This window comes from Aotus nancymaae, unplaced genomic scaffold, assembly GCF_030222135.1.
Source record: "Aotus nancymaae isolate 86718 unplaced genomic scaffold, 86718_ANA_hifiasm-v0.15.2.pri h1tg000032l_0, whole genome shotgun sequence".
Taxonomy (NCBI): Eukaryota; Metazoa; Chordata; class Mammalia; order Primates; family Aotidae; genus Aotus; species Aotus nancymaae.
Genome location: NW_026988445.1, coordinates 6,337,898 through 6,353,719, shown reverse-complemented (window position 1 = coordinate 6,353,719; position 15,822 = coordinate 6,337,898). Strand labels below are relative to the sequence as shown.

General features: G+C 34.4%; 1 long non-coding RNA gene across 1 annotated transcript in view; it reads left to right on the top strand.

Annotated features, from left to right (window-relative positions):
• The window catches only part of LOC105722267 (uncharacterized), a 113,791-nt gene that overhangs the window by 25,389 nt on the left and 72,580 nt on the right, over positions 1–15,822 (top strand). The gene's annotated exons all lie outside the window — the stretch shown is intronic.

The window sequence follows — 15,822 nt, the reverse complement described above, 5'->3', positions numbered from 1 at the left end:
TTTCTATTGATTCTCCATTAGCACTTTACTGTCTTTAAAAAATAAACACAAAAAATCAATCTTGCTAATTCATATTATGTTTAAAAATACTATTTCTAGGTAAAATTCCCTCTAGTTGACTAAAAAACACAAGGTAACTCAAGATTTTGGTCAGGGGTGGGGTGGTAATAAGTTTGCGTAAGGGTGGAGAGGTTTGTATGCCTGGTGAGAGGTCTAGAGATATTTGGAATTTAGTACCTTAGAAATGTTTCTTTTTTAAAAAAAATGGTACTATGACTTTTATAATGAGGTGCCTTTGTATTAAAAAAAAAAGCAGAGATAAAATACTCATTTTTTTAGATATTTTAAAGTATGACTATCATTCAAAATTTGAAGAGCCATACAGCAATTAGTCACTAAATTCAGTTTCAAGCCTCCTAGAAGCCAAGGCAAAAAAGGGAAATCTATACTTCTTATTGGTCTAGTGAAGTATATAAAATCATTCAGAAAAGCAACATTTCCTTTGGGAGGTTTTTAAAGATACAGTCAAAAAACTTGAAAATATGATGGATGTACGTTCTGAAGATCAGAGTTATTTCAAAAACCTTTCAAGACTTTCTATTCCTTTCTGCTTCTTACTCTTAATCACTTCTCTTGTTTTGTCTTTATAATTTGGCATTCTGTATATGGGCAAAAGTGCTGCTATCAAAGACAAGTAGAATGGCTCCTGTCTCGCTGCTTTCCTGGCACTTGAGCTATGTAGTGTTAATACAAGTGGGGAAGGCTCAACAGAAGACAGCTATGTTTAACTTCACATCAACTTTGTTAGCTTTTTTCTCATTACATTATCAAATTCCATTAGACAAGGGTCAGGAATTAACATTTTTAGCATCAAAGGTTTATATTATTTTTATGATTTAAATTATTAAAATAGCATAAGTTGTTCTTAGTCACTTGTTATTATTCTCATTTGTGTTCATTGCTGTGGGATCATTTTAGTAATTTATAGTTGACCCCTTAATGCAGCTGTATGAATTATTGAATATTCTTTACCTTTCTGCTACAGTATTTTCTAGAGAAACTTTTGATAGTGAATACACCCTGATATTAGCATTCACAGAAGATAGAAATATTTGTGCTTTTTTTGTCTTTTCGGTTGTTTTATTACAAAATATATACTTTCTCTTGGTAGATATATTCGACAATTAGAAAGGTAGAAAGTAGAAAGGAATATTCCCTGCTTCTCAATTTCTGTTTTCAAAGAATTTTTATTTGAAGGTTTATTATTTTAGGCTTTCAAAAATATTTATGGATGGCTGAGCATAGAAATATTTGTATTTGTTTTTTTAAAAAAGGAGCATTAATGTTTCAGAAAAAAAAGCAACATTTATTTACCAGTAACAATTTTAAATTGTTATTTACTTAACATATACTTATGTATCACTTGCTATGTTCTGTGTTCAAGTTCTATATACTTACATTGCGCTAAGTGTGTTAAAAGTCATTAGCTATTGGTGGGGTGCGGTAGCTCATGCCTGTAATCCCAGCACTTTGGGAGGCCGAGGCTGGTGGATCACCAGGTCAGGAGTTCGAGACCAGCCTGACCAATATGGTGAAACCCGTCTCTACTAATAGAAGAGTTAGTTGAGTGTGGTGGGGTGCACCTGTAATCCTAGCTACTCAGGAGGCTGAGGCAGGACAATTGCTTGAACCTGGAAGGCAGAGGTTGCAGTGAGCCGAGATCGTGCTACTGCACTCCAGCCTGGACGACTGAGCAAGACTCCATCTAAAAAAGAAAAAATCATTAGTTATTGTAAAACTCCTATAAAACTAAGACACAGAGGTTTAGTCACTTGCCTTAGGTAGCACAGTTAGGAAGTGGTAGAGTCAGAATTCGAATCTAGACAGCCCAGCCTCTAAGACTTCTATCTACCAGGCTCTTGATTCCGACAACATCCCTTATCAACAAAAGAAAAACAAAATTCATCTTTGGAATTTTTCAGACATAATAACATTTTCATAGTTTAAATCTTTATAAATCCTCCCTTAATGCATGCAGTTTTTAGAGCTACCATTTTGTCTTCCTCCTTCTAGGGTTGTCAGATAAAATAGAAGATACCAGGCCGGGTGAGGTAGGTCAGACCTATAATCCCAGCACTTGGGAAGCGAAGGTGGGTGAATCACTTGAGGTCAGGAGTTAGACCAGCCTGGCCAACATGGTGAAATCCCATCTCTACTAAAAATACAAAAATTAGCCAGTTGTGGTGGTGTGCACCTGTAATCCTGGCTACTCAGGAGACTGTGGCACAAGAAATGCTTGAACCTGGGAGGCAGAGGTTGCAGTGAGCCGAGATTACACCACTGCAATCAAGCCTGGGTGACAGAGCAAGCTCCATCTGGAAAATACACACACACACACACACACACACACACACACAGACACACACACACATACGTGTGCTTATGTATATTAAATGTTTATATATGTGTGTGTATATATACTAAATGTATATATGCTAAAAGTATACATGTATGATAAAAGTATATCATATATGTGTGTGTGTATATATATATACTTTTTATACACACACACATATATGATATCCAGTTAAATTTGAATTTCTTATAAACAAATACCTTTTTAGTATAAGCATGTCCCAAATATTGCACTTTTAACCGGCATCCTATATTTTTCTTTGCTAAATTTGACAGCCTTATTTCCTTCCCCTTGTCTTGAAACTTCTCAAAGTTAATACCTTTACTTTCTCACCACCATTCTCTCTGTAACAGGGCTCTGTTAACCCTATTTTCTCAAAGCAATCCATGGCCTTGTCTCAATTCCCATATTCTCAGAACTCTTGGCCACCTTGTATAATTTTGATAGTATAACTTTGTAACTTAACATCAAAATTAGATACTTTTATCCAGAGACTGTAGATAAAACAGAAATTGTCTAAGGAAAATCAAGACTTAAGGTGGAACTAAATGTTGAACACCTCATCCTTCTTAAAAATTAGTTTTTTCCTGATTTCTAATGTATGCTGGTTACCCTGTTTTTTGTACTTTTAACCCATTACACATTCAAAGTCTCTTTACTGGCTTTGTTTTTTCTTTACTTCCTACTTATCAAATGCAGGTATTATATTTGTGATTTTCTCCCAGATTTATATGTCTAGATCTGAATGCTTCCTCAAATATATTTCCAACTATCTTATAGTCATATTTCTGTTATGTCTCCCAGACTTTGCAAGTTGCATGTAGATAGATACAGAATTATAATGTATAGCATTTGTGTAATGCTTACTTATACCTTGCATATACTGAGGTTTTTATTTTCACAGCTCTATTATTATACCTATTTTACAGAAGCTGAAGCACAAAGAGGCTTAAGATATACTTCCAAGGTCACAAAGACAGCTAATGGAATTGCCAAGATTTGTCCCTTTAGTACTGGAAAGCTTCCCAGGAGCTTTCCATCTGCTGAGTCCAGGTGCCACTTTTCAGAGTCAGACAGATCTTCCATATTCTGCTTTCTTTCTTGCACCAAGTCACGGAACCTCAGCCAGAACTTCCTTCTCCTTATGCAAGCCGCCACCACTACATAGCTCCACTCCTACCCCTTTCCCCACCCCCAACCCAGCCTGGATGGCGAAGGAGGCACAATTTCTCCTGCGATGCTCTTCCATGTTCTCCAGTACAAACAAGCATAAACATAATCTGGGGGAGGGAGGGAGGACAAATTATAATAAGAGATTACAAATAAACACTCAGGGAAATACAATTATTCAATGTTTTAACTCTTATGATCTGCCCTATAATTTTTACATGTCTTCTGACAGAGTAACTAACTAGAAGTCTAGTAGAAATTAGCGCTTTTGTTTTTTTGAGATGAGGTCTTGCTCTATCACCTAGGTTGCACTGCAGTGTTACAGTCAGGGTTCACTGCAGCCTTGACCTCCCCGGCTCAAGCTATCCTCCCACCTCAGCCTCCCGAGTAGCTGAGACTACAGGTATGCACCACCATGCCTGAATAATTTTTAAATTTTCTATAGAATCGGTCTTAGAGATAGTCTTATCATGTTATGCAGGCTGGCCTCGAACTCCTGGGCTCAAGTGACCGTCATGCCTCAGCCTCAGTGGTCAGATTACAGTATGAGCCACTGTGCCCAGTCTGAATTATAAGTTGTAAATGGATGATTTACAAAAGAGCACAAGGCAATTTTTGGAGGTGATGGATATATTTAATACCTTGGTTATGGTGATGACGTCATGGGTGCATGCATATGTCTTAACTTATAAAGATGCGTACCTTAAATGTGTGCCATTTTTTATATCAGTCATACCTCAGTAAAACTAAAAAAAAAAAAAAAAAAAATGGGTGAATTGTCCCTAACTAAACCTGCCCTAAAAAGTAAAAGAACACAGTCTTCATGATCCTGATCCAAGTCTCTCACATTCTCCATAATTCAGAGTCTGCCCTTTTTTCCTGAAAGCAGCTATTGTTGTTGATGTTTATTCATGTTACTTGAATGGATCACTATTTGTTTATTTTAAAATGATGACTGAGCATCTAATATGTGCCAGGCCATGTTCTAGATATGAAGGAAGAGTGTAGCGATGAACTGCAGAGCGTTCAGGAAGTTAATATTTCATATGGAAGACATAAGCTAAATAAGTAAACAAAGGAAACATAAGTGTTCCCTGCCTGTGGGGGAAGGAAGGGCTCTGCTACCCACCTGCAGAGGCTCCTCTCCAGTGCATTCTTCTTCTAAGAGTCATTTTCTTCATCTGTGACATGGGAATCATTTTTATTTCGCTTGCCACACAGGATTTTCTAAAAGAATCAAGTAAAATAAATTCTGTGAAAAGTCCTCAAACTGTAAGAAATATGAAATTTAACATTTAAAGAAGGTTTGTGTATATTCAAAGAAAAGAAATATTATGTTTAAATGGAAAATGTAAACAGACACATGAAATGTCCATGAATCTGGGGAAGAGTTTCCTCAGTCACATTCCTCTAACACTTGTGTCCATTTTTAGTACAGTAACGATGCTTAAGATTGTGTAACTGAATATTTCATCAGAACAATCAAGGTTACCCTTCAAAGCAGTGATAGAATTATCTTCTCCTAACTAAATATAGGTACCTTAACAAACAGAAGGGCTTCCCCATGAGCCAAATGAAACGGCCTTTATGTTTGAGATACTCGCTTACTTAGAAAATAAAAAAGGAAACAATTTGCTAAATTTGTCGCTTTTTCTTCCTAGAACTTTGAGTTAAAATACTTGTGGGGAAAGATTTTTCACATGATGTATATTTAGAAAAAAGAAAAAGAATTAAGTAAAAGGTAAATTTGTATTGGTGAAAGGAGAAGGTTTGCATAGAGTTTTACAGTCTCTCTCGGGTATGTTTAATCTTCTGAAGTTTAAAAACAATTACCTGTACCTACCTTTTCTCTTTCTTGATTCCTTTATTTAACCTTTGAATTTAGTAAAAAATGGTCTCTATTTTATTACAGTTATAAAGATTAAAACTGACCTTTACATTTTCCTTTTTTAAATTTAAAACTTTGGTCACTTTTCTTTTTTAATAAAGATGGTCATATAAAATTGATCCACCAACAAATGATGTAGGAATTTCAGGGTCTTATTGAGATTAGTCTCTATTAATTATAAGGTACGTTAATTATACTCTAAATGATAATTAGGCTATTCTCTAATCTATTCCTTATTTTCACATTGGTTTCATACTTGGCTTCCTGCAACTGTGTATTTAAGATGATAGAAATTTTGTTTGAAAACTAACTTTAGTAGTAAAATTTCCTACATTGCTTAGACATTTTGAAAGTGCTTTACAAGTTGCAAAAATACTATAAAGCCGTAGGGTAGTGACAGTGTTCGTGTTAGTCTGTTCAGTAAGCTATAATAAAATAGCATGACCTGGGTGGTTTATAAACAACAGAAATTTATCTCTCACAGTTCTGGAGGTAAGGAAGTTGAAGAACAAGGAACCAGCAGATTTAGTGCCTGGTGAAGATCATGCTCCTAGAACATCATCTTTTTGCTATGACTTTGCCTAGTGGAAGCGGGGAGGGGGCTCTCCTTTATCTAAGGGCACTAATTTCATTCATTAGGGCAGAATGGACTTAGCCCTATCTCCTAATGTCCTTACTTGTGGGGTTAGAAGTTCAACATTGAATTTTGGGGGGAAGCAGACATTGAGACTATAGCAGTATTATTATATATTCAATTTGTTACTTGTTAATTTTGCTCCAAGCAGCTTCCTCACTATCAAATCACTAGCTGTGCATCCATCTCATTGTTCCTCCCTGTCTCTTATCTGACTTCTCTTCTTTGAAATTCTCTTCCACTTTCCATCTTACCTCTTCGTTGCCACTTTGTCTGGATCTCTGCCTCATCTTTTTTTCTGGTTTAGAAATGTAGATGGTCTCAATTGTATCTATGGTTTGTCTGGTTTTTTTTTTTTCACCTATACCTTTTTCTTTAGTGATCTCTTTTATTTCCTAGCACCATTTCTTAAATTATTTCATTTTACATTCTTGTCATTTATCAGTTCAAGAAACTGTAAGCCAACATTGATATGTACGTAAACACTACATTTATAATCTGTAGTCCCATCTTCTCTTCAAACTCTGATTTCACACTTTGACTTGAGATCTCCTTTTGGAAAGGCTGAAATGTTCAATCTCATTTTCTCAAACCTAACCCATAATCTTTCTCCAACTTGGCTAATTTTTTGGTTAATGTATTCTATTTCTAGTTCACTTGGTACTCAGGTGTTATATTTGACTCTTTCCTTACTTTTTCTTACTCTATATCCAGTCAATCTTCAACTTCTGTGTATTCTGCTGCTAAAAGGCCAGTTTAATCTAGAAACTCTTGCTAACACTTGCCTGGACTAGTTGCAATAGTCTGCTAATTGACATGCTCTTTGTAAAATCCAGTTTTTTTCTATTGGCATTATCTTATTCATGATCTATCTTCTACTTGCTTTCTGGACTTCTTTCTTATTAATTTTCTATGGTATAGCCAAACATAATTATTCATCTTTCCTTAAAACATCCCAAACTTTGTACGTCTTTGTTCATCCACTTCCTTTTTTCTTTAATGTGACCACCACCCCTTTACTCTGTTGAAATACCATCCATCTTCAAGCTCCAAGTCAAATACTGCCACCTCCATGGAGATCATCGATTTCTTGATCTCATGATTTCTTTTCACTCAGAATTCCCACAGAAATTTGTTTCTACTGCTCTTATTTCATAAATTTTCAAGACTTTCATTCCATATAGCCTGATGTTATGGCTATGTATGCCTATCATCTCCCTCACTCCTCTTGGGAGACGAGTCTTGTATATTCCTATAGCCCTCTCACTATACTTAGCTCAGTGCCTTGCATGTGGTAGGCATCTGATGCACAAATGGTTGCGTGACTGAACCACTTGGCCATATAACTGAGTCTTGATATTGTGCTTCTCTTAAAACGTTCATCTCCAGGCCAATTTCGGTGAACCATTCCACAGGGTTTTCAGAATCATTCCTTTCTAAAGATGAAAGAGCAAGCACTCTGTGTAGTGCTCAATATTTTCTTAGACCATGTACATTGAGGTCAGAAAAGGAAACAGCTCTCTAGAGACTTTTCAAATGTCCTTGGAGAGTGTAAAATTAATATAGGTATCTTCTGGCTTTTTAAAATTGTCTTCCATTATATGAAAAATGCCTATGTGGATTAAAAATTCATCATTCAGTGGGTACTAATGGGAGCAAGACCTGTGAAGGTAAAGCTCCTGAGACAGAACAATGCAAAGCTGCAAGTGCCTTCATTGCAAAATGCTTTGCCACCTTAAGACCTGAAGCAAATAAACTTCAGTGAGAACACTTACATAAAGACACATTCACCCATTATCTCTCTTCTCTACAAGGACAAGAAATGAATCTCAGGGTCTCTATTGGAGCCTGATGGCTGTTTTTATCCTGAAGTGATTATTCACTTACTTTTTAAATATTGTTCCATTTTAGAATATTAAAATAATTTATTTCTGGCTTTCCAAGTGATACTGTCACTTGCATCTAATATAGAGAAAATCAGCTGTTATTGAAAAACTCCGTAGAAAACAGAGGCATGTACAAACCTTGGGAACTGCAAAATACCACATGGGAACAAGAATTATGCTAATATACAACTTACAAGAGAAAAGGAGCAAAACTGAGGCAGCAGCTGCTCTCAAACAATGATATTCAGATGAATGGCATTGAAGTATGTTTAACTTTTAGAATTGATGACTATCTTAGGTTCCTAGTCTTTCATGGATAAACTAGATATAAGAGCAGAAGTTAAACCTACCTAGATTTTTTGCACATAAAGCCTCAAGTTGCTTAGCACCTCAAAGACCTGCTGCCAAATATTTTAACTCTCACTGCAATCTGATTCCTAAGGTATAATTCTGAGAACAATGAATTCTTTATCTTGTACATTTATTGCTAGAAAATAATTTCACATTTCTGAAGGGCAATTAGGTAATTCCAGCGTAAGTCTTAAAATATGCAATACAGAGTTATCTTCTGTTTAAAAACAGCTTTATTATAATTCACATACCATACAATTTACCCATTTAAAGCATATGATTCTAAAGATTTTAGTATGTTTACAGACATGTACAACCATCCCCACAGTCAACTTTAAAAGATTTTCTTTGCCTCAAAATAAAACCTGGTACCCATTAGCTATCATCACCTACCTCCATCTCGCCCTTCAGCCCTAAGCAGTCAATAATTTACTTTCTGTCTCAGATTTCCCTATTCTGGACCTTCATAGGACTGGAATCATATGATGTGTGGATGTTTTGTGACTGACTTATTTTCCTTCACATAAAGTTTTCAAGGTGTGTCTGTGTTGTAGCATATACCAACACTTTAATTCTTTTTATGATGAAATAATATTCTGTTGTATGGGAATACCATATTTTAAAATCCATTTGTCTCTTGATAGTCATTTGTGTTTTTCTACCTTTTGGCTATTATGAATAATGCTGATTTAAACATTCACGAACAAGCTTTTTTATGGACATATATTTTCGTTTCTCTTGCTTATATACCTAAAAGTAGAATTGCTAGGTCATATGGTAATTCTGTGTTTAATCATCTGAAAAACTGCCAGATTGTTTTTCAAAGTACGTGGACCATTTTACATTCCCATCAGTAGTGTATTAGCGTTACGCTTTATCCTTATCCTCTTCAACACTTGGTACTGTCTGACTTTTTAATTCTAGTCAGCCTTGTGGGTATGAAGTGATATATCACTGTGATTTTGGTTTGCATTTTTTTTATGACTAAAGATGTTGACCATCTTTTCATGGGTTTATTAGCCATTTGTACCCCATTCTCTGGAGAAATGTCTATTCAGCTCTTTTGTCCATTTTAAAAATTGAGTTGTTTTTATGATTAAGTTATAAAAGCTATATATTCTGTATACCAGACCCTTTTTGGGTACATAATTTGCAAATATATTCTCCCATTCCATGGGTTGTCTTTTCTATTTCTTGATGGTGTTCTTTGAAGAACAACATTTAATATTGATGACATTTCATTTAATTTATCTTTTTTTTCTTTTTGCTTATGCTTTTTGTTTCACCTCTAAGAATGCTTTGCCAAATCCAATATTATAAAGATTTAGATCTATGTTTTTTTAAAAAAATTGTATAGTTTTAATTCTTTCATTTAGGCCTTTGAACCATTTTGAGTTAATTTCTATACACAATGTGAAGTAGGGATCCAACTTTATCTTTTTATATGTGACTATTGTTATCTCTGCACCATTTGTTAAAAAACAACAACTATTCTTTCCCTATTGAATGGTGTTAGCACCCTTATTGAAAATCAATTGATCATAGATGTATGGGTTTATTTCTGTAGTCTCAGTACCATTCCATTGATCTATATGTCCATTCTTCTGCCAATGCCACACTGTTTTGACTACTGTCACTTTGTAGTAAGTTTTGAAATCTGAATTCTCCAACCTTATGTTTTTTAGGATTATTTTTGCTATTTTTGGCCCCTTGCAATTTCATGTGAATTTTAGTATTAATTGTTAATTTCTACAAAGAAATCAGCTAGGGGCTGGGGTCGATGGCTCACACCTGTAATCCCAGCACTATGGGATACTGAGGCAGGTGGATCACAAGGTCAGGAGTTCAAGACCAGCCGGGCCAATATGGTGAAACTCCGTCTCTGCTAAAGATACAAAAATTAGCCAGGCATGGTGGCGGGTGCCTGTAATCCCAGCTACCCTGGAAGCTGAGGCAGGAGAATCACTTGAACCTTGGAGGCAGAGCTTGCAGTGAGCCAAGACTGCGCCATTGCACTCTAGCTTGGATGACAGAGCAAGACTCTGTCTCAAAAAAAAAAAAAAAAAAAGAAATCAGCTGGGATGCTGGTAAAGATTGTGTTGAATCTATATATGTTTGAGGAATATTACTATCTGAACAATGTTGTCTTCTGATCTATGAACCTAAAAGTTTGTTCATTATTTGGCTTCCTTTACTTTCAACAATGTTTTGTAGGGTTCAGAGCATAAGTTTTGTACATCTTTTATTCAATTTCGTTATAAGTATTTTATTCTTTAAAGCTGTTGTGAGTGGAATTGTTTTCTCAATTTCTTTTTCAGATTGTTTGCTGTGAGCATATGGAAGTAGAATTGGCTTTTGTGTATTGATCTTGTGTCCTGCAACCAACCTTGCTAAACTAATCTATTGATTCTAATAGTTTTTAGTGGATTATTTAGGATTTTCTAAGTACAAGGTCATGTAATCGGTGGATAGAGATAGTTTACTTCTTCTATTCCAATCTGTATTCCTTTTATTTCTTTTTCTTGCCTAGTTACCTTAGTTTAAATCTTTAGTACAAATATTGAATAGAAGTGGCAAGATCAAATATTCTTGTCTCATTTCTGATCTAAAGGGAGAAAGTATCCAGTCTTTTATCATTAAGTATAATGTTAGCTATGGGGTTTTTTAAAACAGATATTCCTAGCTTGTTGAGAGTTTTTATTACAAAAAAATGTTGGATTTTGTTAAATGTTTTCTCTACATCTGTTGACATGATCTTATGGTTTTTGCTTTTCATTCTGTTCACATGATGTTTTACATTAATTGATTTCAGGATACTAAATTATACAACGTTTTACATTAACTGATCTCAGGCTTTTATTCTTTTGATATGATGTTTTACATTAATTAATTTCAGAATATTATATTAAATTAATCTTTTATCCTTGGGGAAAATTCCACTTGATCATGGAACATAAATCTTTTTATATGTTTTGGATATATTGTGGACTTTTCAATGAGTTTCATCTACTCTATAGAGTATGTTTATATTCTTTACAGCATAAGGAGTGCAACAGAAACACAGGCATCACACTAAAGGTTTGGCATATTCATCACAGTGCGTTAGTACTATTTGTTGGCTTGACTGCTGACCAATATTGAAAATAGTTGGCTTCTTTAAGGATTACTCACTCATCATAAGATAGTTTACTGCATCCTCATCAATCCAAACTCCAAACATACATTTGAGTAAAAAAGCCCAGCCAGCTCCTTGCTGTTATAAATACTAGGTGCTTTGTATATATTTGTAGACTAATTAATTGATTAGACAACAGGTTCTGAGACATGCAGGCAACTCACATGTGATGTCTGATATCTTGAGCACATTTGTAGGCTGTCCGTACAGAAGAGTATCAGACTACCATCAAGTGGCAGGTTGGGAGAGCCAGCTCAGGAAGTTGGAAGGGGAGCAAGGTAGGCATGTCATGTTCAGGAAACATAGCGCCAAGGCTCCTGAGTGGTAGTTTTATTATGAGCTGAAGTGAGAGGATATAAAAACATGAAACATGATGTTATTTTAACTGCTAAAAGAGAACATGATAGATGCCTTTCTCTGAGTTCCCACATGGCCTGTGCAGGCCTCAATCATAACACTTGCTGATTTACTTGCCAGTCCCCATCACTGGAAAGTCTGCATATCAAAAGTGTTTGGCATAGAAAAAGTGTGCAATAATTGCCTGTTGAATGACTAAATAGTAAGCTGACTGATCCATCTGGTGGGTGACAATGGCGGGCATAAAAGCAAATAAAGCATAGCAACTCTCAGGGAAAGAGGCGAAGACTTTTTAAAAAGATTTAAAAATAGCAATAGCTACTATAATCAAATAGTAGATTTTGATGTATTTGGCTTTAGCAGAAGTATAATTTATCCCCTTGATCAGAATTCTTGAACAATGTAGACAATGACATTTTATACTCCAAGGGCCAAGCTTCTAAGCTCATATGCTTCTTCTCTCTCTCTCATTTCTAGAAAACAGCAATAATCAACTCTCATCAAATCTGCAAAAAACAGTTTTTCCAAGGTTAAAGAACACACAGAGATCAGGATTAAAGAAAGGATCTTTCTGTCTTCCATTAGTTCACTACATTTTCAAAACACCTTCAGTTACATTTTCTAGAATTTAAAAAAGTATTATGCTAAGTATAAAAATCGACTGCAAATTGGATTCTAATTTTCAAAACATTAAAATATGCATTCCAGAAGCAAAGAAATGTAGTCTATCTGTTTTCACTTTTCGGCTCATGATATCCCACAAAAAAATCAAATAGCATTTTAAACATGTGTTTAATGTGGTGTGTTTTTTCTGTTATGTCATATCAAGATGACAATGAGGTACTTTAATGATAATACTGATGATCACAGTACTTTTTAAATCTCGCTTGGATACTTAGCCAACAGGGCTTAACTTGTGAGTAAATAGATGTCTGATTATATCTATGCAAACCAATTGCAATTATTCTTGTCCTTCAGATAATAAGGTCTTCCCAGCTTTGTGTAGTTTCAAAGGAAATAATTTTGGTCTTTTAAACACAATAACCAGCAGGCAGAAATGAGAACAACAGCATTTAAATTCCTGTGGAAAATAGTATCTCTGCTATAGGGAGGGGTCCTTACAAGCAGGGAAAGATAGATGTGGCTTCCAATGTACTTTTCTCTGTCTTAAATTCTTGGTTCTCACAGCTCTCTTGGTTTCATAGTTGATTTCATTAGAAAAACCAATAGATGGGAAGGACTTCTATCCTCTAAATGTACTGCCTAGCTTGAAAACAGTGATATGTACAAGGTGTTTTTCTTTCACCCATTGACAGTCTAAAATCTAGTTTAGTAGACACTAAATTTAAGGCATTTGAAAATCTGGTGAAATTTTTAGAGTATCTGACCTCACGCTCACATATTGAATGAAAGAGATGTTCTAGCTAATCTTCTTTAAGGTCCTATTCACTTAATGGAAATGCTTAGCTGCATAATTGCTTTGAGCCTATTGCCATTCCAAATGGAAAATATAATAATCTAATGGTATTGTCTCTATAAGCGAATGAGAATTTCAGGAGTGGCTGTTGGTGCCACCCATGTGATCCAGAGAGGTTAATGCAGTTAAAGTTATTTCACAGTCCATTAAGGAGCTTACGGTGACCTCGCGACCTTTGCGCCAACAACACGGAATCCATTATCATCACAATGGAGGAGCTGTGGGTTCGGCTGACTTGACAATGGGCCCGGGAAATCCCAAGTTAGTACTTAGTTAAAAAAAATGCACTTTTCTTTCTGCTTCTTGGGTATGGCTATTAATATGCCCTCCTATAATTTGTAACATTAACATTGCTGAAGGTACAGAAAAGGACATTGAAATGAAGATGTCAAAACTGCTGACTTAGTTCAGTGCAGATAATATTGGCTATGTATTGAAGTAGTAGGTATCTAACAGCAAAATCAAGATGAAGAAAGTCAAGGAACTCAGTTAATGATAAATTATCACAGGTTGTGAGATTCATTTAGGCAAATAATAGCTTTCCTCTATTTTTTAATGTTACCTCCTATCCTGAGATTTGATATATGATTTAGAAAGAAACAAATACTTTTAAATTGACAATAAGAATGTTAAGAATGTAATTCATCAAAACTACATTGAGTTACTTTATGAAAATCCAAATGTCAGAGGAATGTGACAGATTGTATTTTTTCAAGCACATCTCACTATGGCAAATAATGCCACTAGACAGACATTAATTGTTTATCTTTCTTCTGTATGTAATTGGGTGAAAGATACCACTGTCACTTTTTAATAGATTTAAGGCATGGGGTTAAAAATAAAGATTTTTATGAGCGTACTGGTTAATAGGAAAGTGTTAATTAGCATTTTTGCTCTCCAAGATGAACTTTACACAGGAGTCTACTGTGGAGAAAATAACAAATATTAAAATTAAAATTAGATTTTGCAATACAGGCACTTTCTATCAATAGAAAAGAAATACTAGGTCAAATCGTTCTTATGCCAAAAAAATTAAACAAGATCATTTATAGATGTAAAGGTAAAATTGTAAACACAGGCTGCGAAAGAGCCATTCATATTCCCAGAACCCAAAAAGAAATTATTTTAAAATAATTTAAGGAAGGCATTTAAATGTAATTAAAGAATCTAGCAGAACATTTCAAAGATAGTTATTGCTGATGGTAGTTAACATATCTTTCCTCATTTAAACACAATAAGGTTTCAGCATTTATTATAGTTCCAAGTGCCTGTAATATAATCACACTAAAGCTGAGATCTCCAGTTAATTTTCAGGAACACATTGTGATGATGGCTTTTTATGGTTTGCTGTCTGAGAAAACAATTTTTAAAAAAGTTTCTCCTACTTCTGATGATTCAGAAGAAAAGAACATGATCAAACAGTATTTTCTTAACAGTTCCAGTTGAGACCTGTTTTATTTAAGAAAAAATATTCAAACGATATATTAAATTTAGTGTTTGGTGTTAAAATCTACCAGTTAAGATTTAGAATTAAAATAAAAGTATCTTCCTGTAGGTTTACATTAAGTTAAATAAATATAACTCAGAAATAATATATGTAAAAAGTAGGTATGTAATCATTTATTATTAAAGAAGTTTACAGAGGCTATAGTTACCACCCATTAAGCCTGCAGTGATGCTGTTTCTAAAAGAGGATTTAACAGTATTTGGCTTTTGAATTTTTACATTGTTATTATAATTTTGAAATAATTAAAACCAACCGAGGCTTATTTTAAAAAGTCATTGAATTTAATTCTGTAATTCATTATATAACTTACAAAAGAAAAATAGCCAGATAATATACTTTCAATATTTGCTCTAATTCATTAACCTAAAACGTCTTACAAGATATTTACAGTAGTTGGAAGATGTATTTTTCATTGATAAACTCTAGAAGATATGTTTTAAATGTTTTTTTCAGTGAATATTTGTTTTAATGATTAATCTAATTGTCATTGTAATACCATTTCCATATCTTATTCCTTAAATGAGCATCTTATTCCTTAAATGAGCCAGAATTTCAGACAAGAACAGTATGAGAAACTGGCAAATAGAAAAGCAACCACTATAAGTGGTTTTAAAAGAGTACATATTTTAAAGGTGAAGAAATAATACAGAGTAATCATGGGTCAGAATTTTACGTGTGCAAACTATGACAAATTTTGATGGAGTTCTAAGCCATAATATATAAAATTTCTCCACAATTTGCAATATATAATATTAAATACCACTTAAAATACATTTAGAGATATAATGTACCTGACACCAAAAACGGACATAACTACTGGACTTGACTTTCTTTCAGGGTTACTGATAAGTATCATTATCATTGCTATCAGCACACATCAGAAACTGAAGGTTTAAGCATTGCACTTGTTTTTCTTTAACTTTTCTTAAAATTTTTGCTGGTTCTGACAGTTCTGTTTTCT